Here is a 15,846-nt window from a genome sequence, read left to right on the forward strand (position 1 = left end):
GATTTTGTTATTTTTACATGGTACCCAGACATGTCAGAGCACATTGCATTTTGGAGACAGTTTTGTCCCATGGAAAACCTACAGTATAAAAATATAAGTCAACAAAGACAGAAAAGATGCTCAATTTCTATGACGGTCATAGAATTCTTCAATAGACCCACAGGTCTTTAAATAATTCTCTTTCAGTTTAAATTTAACCTGTTGCTATGGTCTGAATGTGTCCTCCAAATTTGTGTTTTGGGAGTTTGATCCCCAGTGTGGTGGTGTTGGGATGAGGGGCCTTTTGGGAGGTGTTTAGGTCATGAGGGAGTGGGTTGGCTCTCTTCTGCTCTTCTGCCATGTGAGGACCCAGAGTTCATGTCTCTTGCTCTTCCACCTTCTGCCGTGGCAGGATGCAGGAAGAAGGCCCACACTAGGTGTCAGCTCCTTGATCTTAGACTTCCCAGCCTCCAGAACCGTGAGAGAATAAACTTCCCTTCTTTATAAACTACCTAATGTGGTATTTTGTTATGGCAGCACAAAACAGACTAAAACACCTCTCTTCCTAATTTCCTCCATTCACTGGGTGGGGGGTGGGAAGGGTGAGTGCAGAAATATGGAGGGTGGAGATGAATATCTTTACTGTGACTAAGTAAGGAAGAATAATTTCTATGGATGAAAAATGCTCGGTATAAATTCATGAAGTTTGAGAGACAGCTTAGGAGATAGTAGGGTGGAAAACGTAGCTTTAGTGTACTTGAAAGGGTAGGTATTCATTCAAAAAACTCAGGAGAAAGGTTGAGAGGAGTGGAGTAAAGTTAGGTCCAAGAGACTTTACCTAGGTCTAGAGCACACACAAAAGCAAGTCGGTAGTCTTATTTTTAGGACTACCTGCCCAAGGTCCACCTTTGCCTTGACTAGGTATTGACTGAATCTGTGGACCTCAGTTTGCACAGCACTAGGCTAAAACTAAAAGACCTGCATTTTTTTAAACTAGCTAGGCCCTTAGGCAAGTCACTTAAACTATTCAAATCTACAGAGTTACCTAACGTAAAAGTGCCTACTATCTGGCTCATTTTTCTTGTGAGCTATTAGGTAGATCACATAAGAAAGCATATTAAAGTATTTTATTTTATTTTATTTATTTTTTTTGTTTTTTTACAATTTATTAGTCCTCTTGTGAAAACGTCACAAAATTATCACAGATGAAGTCATTGCAGAATCTTTACTCCTTCTGTTATCCAATCTCCAGCTCACTTTTTGCCAGCACCAACATTGGCCTTTGCAGTCCCCCTGACTTTCTTCATTCTGTTCTTGCGTTCCTTTTGCTGTTTTCTTGAGGTCTTTTTCTTCTCATACAAGCCATGTCTTGCGAGTCTGTGTTTGGGTTCATTTTTCTTTGCGTAATCCAAGGAATCGTAAATCATGCCAAAGCCAGTTGTCTTGCCACCACCAAAATGTGTTCTGAATCCAAACACAAAGATGACATCTGGTGTGGTCTTGTACATTTTGGCTAGTTTTTCCCGAATTTCTGTCTTAGGTACTGTTGCCTTCCCAGGGTGAAGAACGTCAATGACCATTTGTTTCCTCTGAAGTAGTCAGTTGGTCATGAACTTCTTGGTCCGGATAGTTACTGTGTCGTTCATGATGGCGGCCTACGCTCGGGAAGTCAGAGAGGAAAAGAGGGAAAGTATTTTAAAAACCTTAAGTGGGACTTTCAGCAACACGAATGACTAACCAATGGGCCCTCACAGTGTTACAAATACAGGTGCTAGCAAAATATTTCTCTACCAATTATTTAATGTATAGCTTAGTCCAAAAAATGAAAAGGAAATCCTAAGTGGCAAAAATTCAGACACACACCAAAACCAGAGCAGTAAGAAGGAGCTGATACCACTTGCCCAGGTGGATTTCAGATTAGATATGTACCAAGAATCCAGGATTTGGGGACTGGAGACATGGCCTTGGGTCTGTGTGAAGTTGGGAGGCTGAAAAATAACTCTGTTCATAGAGGTTGGAACTGTGAAAAGCTGCCCTACTTGTGAAAAGAGATCTATAAAACCTTTTCCTACAACTCAGAAAAACAGAAACAAAGCTTACTATTTGTCTAAGGCCTTGTGGGAAGGGGGAACAGTTGCTTATGAGAAATTTAAAGCAACATGTGCTTTGTGTCAACTGTAGGTGTAGAGTCTGAATTTATTCTACTAGGGTGTACAGAAAACTTAAGCCATGAAATTAACATGACAAGCTGGTTTTGTACTATTGAATGACTTGAAAGCCTCGGTGGAAACACAGCTGAAACGATTCAGACTTTTGTTTTGTTTTGTTTTGTTTTTTGTCTTCCATATCCAGAGCAATTAGGATCTCCAGGGAAAAATAGGCCCTGCAGAAGATGAGTTCACAAATTAAAAAATTACAAACCACATGAGGAAATGAATCACCATGAAGGAGAGTCAAGACAAAAACAAATGAAATTTAGCTTCTTAAATCTTGAACATAATAAATTTGAGACTATGTAGATTTGAAAAACTAAGTAGAACTCAAAATGAAAATGATAGGGGTTAAAATTTAAAATGCTGAAGAGGATAGATTTTAACATGGTAAGAGGTTACGCATCAGAAAGGGGCATGTTTTTATTTTATACAATAATGATAAATATTATGAGAATAAGGGAATTTTATGTGATATTTATTAATGCCCATTAGGAAGATCTACATTGAGTTCTGGAGATACCAAAATCATTTAAGACCTACCCAGTCCCTGACCTTGTGGAGTTCTTATTCTCGAGCAGAGCAACAGCAGTGCAAAAAAAGCAATAAAATGTCATAGATGAATAGGGTCCAATGAGGAAGTGATCAATTCCAACTACTGGGGCTGGACAGAGTCAGAAAAAAACTTCATAGAGAGTTGGAGATGCTTCAGTTGAGTCTTGAAAGATGGGTGGGTGTTTTCTAGAGCCATAAAAACGGAAAAAACACTAAAAGTAGAAGATGCATAGTAAAACAATATGGTATGGCTGGGCCACTGGGTGTGAGGGTGAAGGAAAGAGTAGAGAAGTAGGCAAGGGCAGATCGTAAACAGCTCTTGATAATTTTTACAAGGATGCATAAGGGAAGCAGAATAATATAGTACTTAAGAAGGTGGAGTCAGACTGCCTGGTTTAAATCTTGGATCTGTAGTTTACTAATGATGATGCCTGTCCCAAGTTACTTCATCTCCCTGTATCTCAGTTTCTTAAATTGTAAGATAGGGAACAGTAACACAAAACCTTCAGAACATTGTTGTGATTTTAAATAGGATTATGTCAACACTTGGCACAGTTTCTAGCATGTTTTAAACACTTAATGATCATTAGCCTTTGTTACCATAATTACTATTCTTATTAAGATAAAGAGAATTTTTAGAGAGATGGAAGCAGACAGCAAAGTAGGAAATATGGTATTGATTCGTTCAGTAAGTACTTGAGACACTGTAAGGAACTGGGGTTATTGTAATGGACAAGATGGACTCAGTTCCTCTCCTCAAGAAACTTACATTCTAAAGGAAAAGATAAATATTAAATGACTAATTATCATCTTAATTACAACTGTAACAAATGCTATCTCGGGAGGCAGAGAGATAATGTATTGTCTTGATCAGCAGCACCTGGGAACTTGTTAGAAATGCCAGTTCTCAGTTCCTACCCCAGACCTACTGAACTGGAAACTCTGGGTGTGGGGCCCAGCAATGTATGTTTCCACAAATACTCCAGATGATTATAATGCAAGCTAATGTTTCAGAATCCCTGCAGCAGGCTTTTACTTGTTTAAGCTTACTAGAGAGAGTTCTTCGTTGTAGATGAAAACACCCGAACAGCACCTGAAACGGAGCCATTGAAAATTACTTGGCTCTAGGTACTCTCATTGTACTTTCAGCTTTTTATGGGTGTTTCTGAGGACTAATTTAGGTTTAAAAGACCTGGTTTCTTAAATTGAATCTTGGTAAAATCTTAAGAAAGAAATCAATAGCTAATTATAGTCTGTTTGATTTCCCCTCTTCATTACTCTCAAGGAAATAGAATGTGACCCTGCTGTCTCTAGCAGGGATCTCTGCAACCACCCAAAGGGCACAAAGAGAGTCCCTAACCAGGACCAGGAGTGAGGGCCAGCCATGCACACAGGCCAACTTTGCCAAGAATACATCTTGTTGATTGTAACCATTGCCCTGCCACTTTTATGTCATTTAAAGTACCTATGTGTTTGGTCACAGAGTACCTTCTAAAGAAAGTAGATCCAGTTAATTGCAGGGCTTTTATTTGGTGATTGGACATGAAAATTGGGACAATACTACCTGTGGCCTTCCTTTTTGAGTCTCCCCCAGAGTAATATCCAACTTTTAACTTCAATATATATTGAAGAAATATATAATAAAAATGTATTCCAAGGGATGCAAATGATCAGACTGCTTAAGGCTAACATAGGTGCAGGTCAGACCAAAGCAAATGGACAGGTCTATGTCACAGCTTGTTGAGAGACAGTCTGGTGGTGTGTTCTTTTTTTTTTTTAAAAGATGACCGGTAAGGGGATCTTAACCCTTGACTTGGTGTTGTGAGCACCACGCTCAGCCAGTGAGCGAACCGGCCATCCGTATATGGGATCCGAACCCGGGGCCTTGGTGTTATCAGCACCGCACTCTCCCGAGTGAGCCACGGGCCGGCCCTTGGTGGTGTGTTCTTGATCCACTCTCTGGACTGCCCTCATCCAAGGAGAGTCAAGGTGCAGAACTCACTGAAGTTTAACAACTGATCCAGGAAAAGGCAGCATCTTTGTGGCATCTTTGTGGCTGAGGCTAGTCTAGAGGTAGTTTTCATTCTCAGAGTCTGTTTTTAAGGTGGTTTAGAAGAAGTTTTCCTCTAGACAGCTTGTTATCCATGGTCATTAGGTAACCAGGTCAACCAACACTGTGCCTGTAGAATAGTATTAATAGTGCTGCTTCTAACTGGACATATCCACCATCCATAAAGGACCTAGAGAAATGCATTTGGAAGCAAAGAATTTATCCCTGCCCCTTAATGGTAGGGTCATTGGAAGCAGCATTTGGTGACTCATCATTGGGCTGGGGTAAGAATGAAGAAGGGAAAAAGAAGATGGATTCCTTCAATAAGTTGTAGTGCTCTTTTACACTTCTACATCTGTATACTGGAAGAAAATGCTTGATATCAAAAACAAGATGGCCGCTCTTAGTGTTCTGTACTGCAGGCCTTTTGATGAGAGGGTGAAGGTTCAGGGGTATATTAGATTCTAGATCATTTTAAAGCCCGGGGGTGGGCTGCCTATTTTGCAGCATTTTAATGTGGTCCTAAAGTAGATTCCCAAGTGGAGGCATTGACTTCTCTTCTGATTGAGAACAAGAAAGTGATCGACAAATAAAAGAAGTTTTGTGTGTGTGGTCAGAATATTGGAACCAATGCACAATGCCTAACATTCTAATGTAAGTTCAGAAGCATGCCTGGAGTTCGTTTTAGAACCAAACCATGATGAAAGTGCTCCTGATGAAACTTTGCCTTGAAGCGTGGAGGATTCCATAGGTCCAGGCCCCCCGACCTTGGTATTTGCCCAAGGTCAGACCCTGTGTGGAGGCAACAAGAATAGGGGTTGGTTGTCACAGAGCCCAGGAATACCCCATGACACAGTGGAAGTTGTTAAGGTGGAAAACACCTCCTCAGCAGACTTCTCTGTATAGGAAACTGGTTATTTGGGGAACAGATGTTCAAGATAAGGAAAGATGAGAATGATTAGTTTTTAAGCTTCAAATGGTTGACTCACATTGCTCTTTATGTATAATTGCTTATGAGTTCTCAAAACTACACTATAAGTTAGGTACAAACAGGGAAAACTGGAGGTAGAGTGAAGTTAAGGAACTTGCTCAAAGTCGCAAAGTGGTAGAACCAGGTTTTGAACACAGACAGCTCGGGCTCCAGAGCTTATGCATTTAATAAGCCAAACATCCATAAGCTTAACTGCCTCTGAATCTCTTTGGATTTATGGACAAAAGTATGCACCAGGCTTTTGCAGTCTAACCTGCCACAGGTGAAGGAGTCTCTGTATTCTGAATTTTGCACTTAACCTGTTATTCTGCAAATTCAGATATCATGCAGTGAGATCAAGGGAATTTTCAATGCATTGATTTAATTTGGAAGAATTTCATTGAAATATTTCTCTACCCACTAGTCTCCACCCACTTTCCAAATCCATAATCACTGACTGGTTTCAGGAGGATACTACAGTTGCTAGCACGTTTTAATTTCCAGATCTACTATTTGTACATAAATCTAAGGAATTCTCAGGTGATTCTAGTATCTACATTTGTAAATGGAAGTATCTACACTGTAAATGGCAGGTAATGTCTATTGCTTGATGGGTTTTTAAAAAGCAATTTGTTTGTAAATGACTTTTGGCTTCTTGGGTCAAAGAACTATATCAATTAAAATAGAAATGAAAGGTTCTGACATAGCACCAGTTATTACCGGGAAATAGAAGAACGTGCCTACAGTAAGAACCATGGAGATCAATGGGCAAATGCACTCAGCTGAGTGAAACTAATAAATTATTGGAAAACACTTTTCAAGTAGGAAAAAAGTGTCATATATATAAACAACAAAAGTATTACTAATTTGAAAAGAATATAGAACTTCTAACATTGCAGCTGATCAAAATCATCTTCAACCATTTTTATTGAAAAAAATGACTTACTACAATATTTTATTTAGAAACCAAAACTCTAAATGCGGAAGCACTTATTTCATTCACAAAACTGGAAGCTTAAAAGGCATTAGATTGAAGCAGTAAAAGCAGCCTACAGACCTTCTCACAAATGAGATCAAGATGTGCACAAGAGAATTACCAGAAGAGCCTATGTCTGAACTGAAGGAGATCTATGTAGTAGACATGTTCTATTTAAACATGGAAAATACATATAGTAACATAAATCATAGTATTTCCTCCCTAAGTACCAGGTCCATATCACTTTTAAATCTGTCTGATGACACCCTAACAAGTGATGAAGAAAAATCCTCATGTTTCACATTCAGACAGATTAAAAGAATCCAAGAACTTCTTCCTACCCTCTCATTGTTCAAAGCCTTCCAACTTCTCCCAAAATATGCTCCATGCTCCAAAATTCCCTATTCTATATTTATTAGTCTGTTTCTGTTGCTTATAACAAAATACATGGAAGTGGGTAATTTATTTTAAAAAAGAAAATTTATTGCTTAAAGTTTCAGAGGCTAGGAAGTGCAAAGTCCAGAGAACACATCTGGTGAGGGTCTTGATGGTGGCAACCGTGACCCTAGTATTTCACATGGCAGAAAATGGCGGAGCAGAGAGAGCAAGAGACCAACCTCCTCATTCACTCTCTTTTTAAAGCCTTCAGAACCATGCCCATGACCACCATTTTTAATCCATTCACTAGGCATGGCCCTACAATCTAATCACCTCTTCAGGCCCCACCTTGCAATTACCATTATAAAATTTCTCACCCACAACAATTACAGTTGGAATTAAGCTTCTAATATATGAACTTTGGGGACACAATTCAATCAATCCACAGCACTATATATTTGTTAAATTAAATCTAAGTTTCTTAAGTCAGACACTCTCAACCAGTGGGCCAAAAATGGGCTATAGGAGTGTTGAATGTTCTCTCTGTCCTTAGAGTGGCTGGTAGAATCTGAGGCCAGTGGTTTTCAGCCTTGAGCAGCTTCAGCAGTTTACTCTAGTGTAATATAGAAATAATGTTTTCTATGATGCTGTGACATTTTTTAAAAATTGGGGAAGAACTATCCTGAGTATAGCAGATGGACACTCTGATTAGAATAATGAGATCAGCTAATACTGATTTAGGAAGCATTTAGAACAGTGCCTATCACATAGTAAGTGAAGTAAAAGTGCTTGTTTAAAAAATACATATCATCGTAGCTATTATTAAAAAGAAATTACACCAAGGTATAAATGACTGATTTGTCCGATGTGCCATGAGGATGTTTGTAGTCTAACAAAGGACCTCGTTAATCTGAATTAATTTATAATTGGATAAATCACAGCTTCTCTTCTCCTAGCAACCATCCATTCCCCTCATTGCACAATCAACCCTGCCCCGCCTTGTAAACTGGTCCTATAAGGCACAAAATGCAAAGATCAATACTGTTTTATAGCAGAAAGCCTTATGTCACCTATACTTCTCTGTCTTACCACCCTTACAAGTGATTTCATATCTCCTGGAAATTTGATAAAAAACAGTCATTCTTGGAGCAAGAAATGAGAAGTGGCAAGAACCGTAACAGATATTCAAAATCAGGGAATTACAGATCAATGACTGCAGAGGGTCACTTACATGCCATAAATTATCACATAACCATATAACCTTTGCGGGGTTTTCAGTGATTTTTTTCACCATGGGTAAATTACTTGCACAATAAATATTTGCTGAATGAATAACATATAAATCAACAAATAAGTAAGTTCTGGTTGATTCATGCCAACTATCATCAAGGAATAGAGTAAAACAATCTCGTCTTTGCACAGTGTTGTTGTCTGGTAAAAAGTCAAAAACAATGTAGCAATAAGCAATTATACCAAAATATCAAAACAAGATATCTAAGAGTCAGGAATTATTTTACAATCCTGTTCCATATGAATAGTCAAATATACAAGTTAAGTTTTTCAATCTATATTGTACTGATTCCCAAAATTAGATCTCAAATCAAGACTGAAATAGAGGTATCAGTTGAATGAAGAAGTTTCAAATATACTCCTAAATCCACTGGGAAACAACTATTTTTTAATTGTAAGTGCCTTCAATTCTTTGCATAGATGTGATCTTTGGTGGTAAAAAAAAGAAAAAGGAAAAAAACCAAAATATCTATTGCAAAGAGTTTGACGTTAAGTATGAATTCTGTGCACATAGATTGACTGCTACTGAGTCACCCAGGAGGCTCTGGAAAGAGCTAGGTGGCACTGAATTTGATCATAGAAGACAGATCATATTTTTAAAGGAATTCTCCCAGCAATTCAACTATATAGCAGAGGTTTTCCACTTTTTCTTTCAAACCCTTTAGGCTGTCAGTGCTCTTAGAGCTGGGAGTAGAGAGGGATACAAACTCCTGGGGTGAACTTCAATAAAGGAACTGGGCCCTATTGGAGGCTCATGGGAAGACAGAATCTATCCAGCATTACTTGCACTGCTGTCTCATTTTCTAAACCCTCCCCAATAAAACCTTACATTAATACAGTACTTTGCAGACTTAAGGTGTGGCCAAAGAAGTGATCCCATTTAATCATAATGCTAGTCTGCTGATTCTGTGAAGCAGCCAGGAAAAGGATTGCTGGGGCCTCATCTGTAGGGTAGGGGAGAAGTACAGCCAAGATCAAACCCAGCTGCTAAGTTAGGCCTTGAACCTGGGCCTGGCATCCTTTCTACTGCACTGCAGTAGCTTCAGTAAGTCTCTGCAGCTTTAGGGAGCCCCTGCCTAAGGAAGTAGTCAGTGGTGATGGCCATTCTGAAGAGCCCTGGGAGGAGATCCAAGGTACCATGCTAGGCTGAGGTGCTTCATCTTGTTGGCATCCAACAGACATGGACAAAATCATTGCTAAATGGAAGTAAAATCCCCTCTGGCTTGCTTCTACCTTGTTTACAGTCTTCTCCTTGCTACTTAGGAGCTAATTATGCAGTCTACAGAGTGTCTCTGCTCCCAGGCCTTGTGCTGCCTGCTCTCTGACCATGTGCCTGCCTGTTATTTTTGCCAGCAGACAGAGGTCAGCAAGAAAAGGCATCAGACTTTAATCAGCCTCCTCTTCCACTTGTTAGTATCAGTGGCAAAATCCTTGATGAGGACAGAATGTTTCGTACTTGTCTATCAAGGATTTGCGGATCTGGGGATTATTTATGGATTTCATTACTCGCTTTATTCCCATCCACTATTACTGTGAATAGCTGACATTTGCCTATATCTTTAACACAATTTCACATTTGTAAGAGGGGTCCTGTGCCCTGAAGAGCCAAGCATGTTCAGTTCATCATATTTATTTGTGGCAAAGACTTCTGGGTTACGAACAAAAAAAATAAGCAATAAACACTTATGTAGGATTAGAGCATAGGATGGGTGAAAAAGTTTTAAACTGTAGAAACATCTCACTTTGAATAATAAGGCTGTTTCTAAACAGTTCTTGTAAAGTGGACATATGAACATTTAGCTACATTTTAAGTCCACCAGAATTGAGAACTCAAGACACACCATGCTATGAGCTCTTTAGCAGGTGCAAAGTATTTATGTGAGGAAATAAGTCCCTCCCCATTTATCCTTTTTATGAATTTGAATTTTAATATATCAAGTTGTCCTAAAACACCTGTATAACTAAATCTACCAGGATGCTTTTCATTGAGTATCTGGTAGATGAAGGTACTTATTCTCCCAAGGGAACATTATACACTGCCTGCCTCTTTCCACTTTCAAAGCTGAGAAGTGCTTGTGCTCAATTGATCATTAGATTTTCAATGGGTCACAACTGATTAGGTCTCTATAATTCTTGCACACTCACTCTCCGTATATAGGAGAAAAGCAAGTTCATACAGCCAGGTTTAGAAGCTTCTGTTTTATGTAATGTTAAATCTATTCATTATTGTATTTATGTATATTTGGGAAGGAAGCCCTATTTTTTTATTTTAAGTTTCTAAATCTGGTGTCTTTGCAAATACCATAATCACTTGCCTACAGAATTTTCTTTTAGACCCACAGAGTCAGGATAAATTCATTTTTGTTTATAAAATTCATACTTTTTTCTGCTGTTTATGCCTCATCTTTATTCTCCTATTCCTTGACAAAAGCTAATGGTTTTTGCTCCATTTTCCAGATGATTTCTCTGTCTTTGCTGTCATTTGTGCAGACAGCTTCAGAGTTCTAGCACAAACATATTTTTAAAAAGGCAGATTTTTTTTTTAAAAAGTGTTTAAAGCATAGTAAATCTGCGTTTGCCTACTGTTTGAGTTTCTCTTGGCCCCCTGCCTGACATCCATTAGGTACACCGAATATTCTAGCCCTGGACACAAAGGAGAGAGCTTGCTTTTAGGATTGGTTTGTACTATTTACTGTACTGAGATAATAGTAATGAGAACAATGGCATTGAGCTTTGCCAAATCCCTTGGTTCACAACTCTTCCCTGGCTTCGGTATTCTTTCTTATCTTTGCATCTAAGATGAAAAGTTATACTTTGGTTTATGACCACTTCCTTCATATATACCTAACCATCCATAGAAGCAGACTGGAAGCTCTTCTGGTTGTCCTTCAACCTTAAAAAGGCAAGGCATGTGCTCATTTACAAATGAAAATGAGCTTATTCTGACTCTTTGGGTCTAAATGAAAATTCTGTAGGCAAGTGATGGGTTAGTATACTTACAACAAGGCAAGGGAAAAGCAGTTGGAAATGGAGAGCCATGGAAACGGATCCATTGCTGGGCATGCATTTTAACATCAGTACTATATTGTTTGTTTCTAGCTCCTAAGCATCAAGGGTAGTCTGTTAATGTGCACACAAAGCCTCAAGAAGCTTCCTGTTCTACTTCAGGCATCTCCCGAGGCCACCTTGTTACAGAATTTACTTTCATAATCAGTTTCTAAGAATCAATATTTCTTTTCCTATTTCCCTCTGCTTGGATGTAATGTGATTAGAACAAAGAGCTCTCATGCTTTGGCACTGATCAGAATCATTGCTAAAGAAAATGCTGTCCAATAGTCTTCCCTTCATGTGTGAACTCTGCTTTTTTCCTTCCACTTGGGCATCATAATGGCTGTGAGCACTGGGGCTTGGGAGAAGTCAATTCACATTGGCCCCCATCTTCTTATAGGGCTGTCTGGGAGGGGCAGCTGTGACAAGATCTTTGTTGAACTATGTTTGCTGCAATGGCCACAGCACTGAATGAGACCTATGCCAGCTCATTCCAAGAAATATTTTGATCTATTTAATTTAGGTGAATAATAATGAAATGCATAGGGGTTTCCCCTCTGTTAAGAAATGGAGGATGTTTTCGAAGGCTCTCGACCTCTAATTTCCCAAGCAGTGGGAAAGGAATTAATACTTGAAAATATTCACGTTGATGACCAGGTAAGACAAATTCCTCATAGCCCCCCAGGTTAGAAAGACTGGGATTCAACAAGACAAGCAATCAGAGCTTGAATTGAATGGCTAAAGAGTCTGTGTCCCTTTCTAGAATAATAAGAGATTTTGAATGAAGCACAAACCAGAAAAATTGGTGTTAGGTTTATAAGTGCGAGTAATAAAATCCATCAAAAAAAAATATGGCTAACCTCCTTCTTCCTTAAAAAGACACAAAATTTACACACAGAAATTTTGTGACTATAAGTATGGTGAAATCTGTACAAAAACAGTGAAATACACAATTAATTTGGAAAAGGGTTAATGCCAGAATATTTTAAAGCTTTACTACCTTCCCAGTAGCATAATTCAAAGATGTCTTCCATTTTTCTCTTCCCTTTATAAACTCAAACTCCTACTTGAAAAGCAGTCTGTGTTATTCAGTATGAATGAAATAACTACACTTGGGTCAGGTGTAGAGTTGGCTTGCTTTGGACAGTTTGAAAAGATTCAAAGATTCTCCTCCTCAGTCCTTATCTGTTTGTTCCCTGAAGGATTTCTGTATTCTTTCAGGCAAACCAGGCAGTAGCAGCAGCAATAATCTTATTTACAAAGGGGCAGGAGGGCAGAAGGTTGGAGGCCCCAAGGGCTGGTGTTCAATACAATCCCTGTCATCATGAGATCAGAGGGTTTGCCCCAGCCCAGGTGAATAATGACCAAGAGCACTTTGTGACTGATGACTGCTCTGTTTGGGAAGCTAATTGATGTCCCTCTGTTCCAAGTGAATAATGCCCTTTCTAGCAGTGACAGTAATGTCATCAAGAGGGAAAATATGTGCCCAGCTAATGAGGAAACAGGATATGAAGACCCATGCCCATCCCCCACCCCTGGGTGCTTGAGTGGGCCAAGCAAGAAGTGATACTTTTACATATGTATGACAATGTTTCGTAAAAACCTCTTCGAATTAGCAGAACCAGGGAAAAGGCTACCTACACTTTGACCTTTTGACTAGTATTATAAATCTGCTCGAGCCTCTGAAAATCACAGTGCAGGTGCACCAGGGACAATGGATCTCCTTAGTACCTATGGCCCTTGGTGATCCGGACCTGGCCCCGTCCTCATTAATCCCCTTTTTTTCCTTACTCTGCCCATTTTCCCCTTTCCTCTTTTCCTAGCTAGCTCCTACTTACTCTTCAATACTCTGCTCAAGTATCACCTCTTCTTCCTAATCCAGTTATCTGTGCCCTTTCTGGTTTCCCATTATCTCCTCTGTTTTAACATTGATTTCATTGCATTGAGATTATCTGTTTAAGTGTTCACCTTCTTTCACTAGATCTTAAATAATCTGATAATCTACCATGGTAGACACTGAATAAATGCTGCTTGAATTGAACGAGCTAAATGCACAGTACAGTTCACTAAATGTAAATTGGCTTATGGATCTCAACTCAGTAATCTAGTACCAAAGAGCAAACAGAGCTATACCACTTACGAGTTGTGTGACCTTGAACTAGGGTCTGTCAAATGGGGATAATAATACTTCACAGAGTGGTTGAAGGGATTAAATGAGATGATACTTCTCATAGTAAAGAAGACAAAGGCTAACCGTTGTTATTAGTGCCAAGTATAAAGTAGGTTCTCAGTAAATACTTGCTAAATTGTATGTTTAATTTTAACAAGTTACATTTCATTGGCTGGTAGAGTATTATTTCCTAGATGCCTTATTCTAGGTATGAGTTAAAAATAAAAGGTAATTTTTTTTTTAATTAAGTGAATTGAAATGACATCTTTTCTGTAGGAAGTGGCCAAACAGCTGGAAAAACACTGCTATAGGTGCAACAAGAATGTATTTGTAGTGTCAGCTCTGGAGATAAAATAAATCAAACTTCCCTTAGCTGCTCTTTCAGCTACCCAAGGTGAGTGATGATTCATACTAGGCAAGTAATAAAGAACACAAATCTAATATATTTTGACATCAGGAATGGATGTGATAAAGTTTTTGGACTTTTGCTCTCTAGTAAAGGAAGAAAAGAAAATGCAAATATCTGGTTAAAAACATGCACCTTATCATATCCTATGCCCCCTTGCAATATGGTATGATGGAAAGATCCAGAGTTTAGAGCCAAAAGACCTGGATCTGAGCTCAAGAGATGAAATTTACTACTAACTATCCACGTGAACTTGAGCAAGATACTTGACCTCTTTGAGCCTACATATATAGAAATGTACTGCAAAACACTACAACTTTGGGCATTACTTTTGCTAGGCATTCTGGTAGAGGTGGTGTTTTTCATCTTTAAATTTGCTAGCACATGGGAAGTTTTCAGTGAGTACTTGTAAAATATTTGGCGTTAGGTAAAGAATGAATGAATGAATGAGGCACTTTTGTTTAATAAAAAATAATATGGTCTTTGAAATCAGGAAGGCCTGGGTTCTAATCGCAGCTATGTGCTCTTTACCTCACTGAACTTTCCTTTCACCTGTACTATGAAGTTAATAATGTGTATACATCACAGGGTTTCTGTGAGGGTTAAATAATACGCATAAAGTGTTTGTACAATGCCTGACACTCAGTAGGCACAACAAAATGTAACTGCTTTATTCCTGATCATTAGCTAAAGAGAAGGCATAGGCATTAACTGAACAACTAAGATAAAATGAGGTATTCGAACATGGATTAATTCTCATACTTCATGCTGTTAGAGAGCCCTTCACAGTTTTCAAAGCTTTTCTAAATACTTTATATTATCTGATGCCACTGATATTTTCAGAGCTGGCATTTTGCAGATGAGAAAATCAAATCAGAGGTTGCGGCTTGTCCAAGTCTAAACAGCTAGAAATTGAGTAATCCAGAACTACATCCTGGGTCTAATAATTCCTCCTTCAGGTTCTTTCACAATAGCTTCCTCTGTCAGTCAAAGCTGGGTATCTTTGACATTTGCTATGATTCTGATGTTTGCCAAAAAGATTGTGTACTGGACAAGAAACATTTGAACATCTTCAGATGAATCAGGCTTACCCGAAGATATAAAGATTCTATTATTACTATTATTAAAATAAACACCTAAAGTGCTGCATTAGTCATCTATTTCTCAGTGTTAAGAGAAAAATTATGTTTGCTCTACAAATATTTGAACACACGTTCAAAGCAATAAACTGTTTACTGCAGTGAAAACTTGGGAGTCCCAGTATCTCATTTTTTCTTAATCTAAGACTGCAACTGTTTCGTTTTAATTATGACACATTTGTCAATTCCTTCCCATTATTTCCTTTTCCTTTGGGTATGTCTTGGGGAACTATGTATCCTATAATCCCACAGTCATTACTTAACCTTATCCAGAAATTGACATGGTTAAAGCAGTGGCCCATTAACCTATACTTCTGAGATGTTCAGAGGCCCACCCAGTCGACATGTTTCATCACGTGTCCTAAGCTAGCCAGATACATACACTCCAAATTCCGCTTACTGGCATTCAGGGACAGGAACAATGATAAATGTATATTGTTCACTTTCTATAACCCAATATGGAGCCGAGAACATATGTATCACCTGCTATCCAGAAAAATCTCTTAGCATAGAACATTCGAAAGGTGAGGGTGCAATTTTTCCAGTTGGAATCATCCATGGAGGACATTGTTGAATTTCTGCGTGTTTCAACTGGTTTTATGTTTCTACATCATTCTAAATGTACTTTTCAATGTCAATGGCAACACATATTGATTGGGGATCAGTTTTTGAGTT

General features: G+C 38.6%; 1 pseudogene; it reads right to left on the reverse strand.

The window, feature by feature from the left end:
* Positions 1–1,125: 1,125 nt before the first annotated feature.
* LOC134378455 (small ribosomal subunit protein eS24-like) lies at positions 1,126–1,625 on the reverse strand (annotated as a pseudogene).
* Positions 1,626–15,846: the final 14,221 nt, after the last annotated feature.

This window comes from Cynocephalus volans, chromosome 5 (assembly GCF_027409185.1).
Source record: "Cynocephalus volans isolate mCynVol1 chromosome 5, mCynVol1.pri, whole genome shotgun sequence".
NCBI classification, from domain to species: domain Eukaryota; kingdom Metazoa; phylum Chordata; class Mammalia; order Dermoptera; family Cynocephalidae; genus Cynocephalus; species Cynocephalus volans.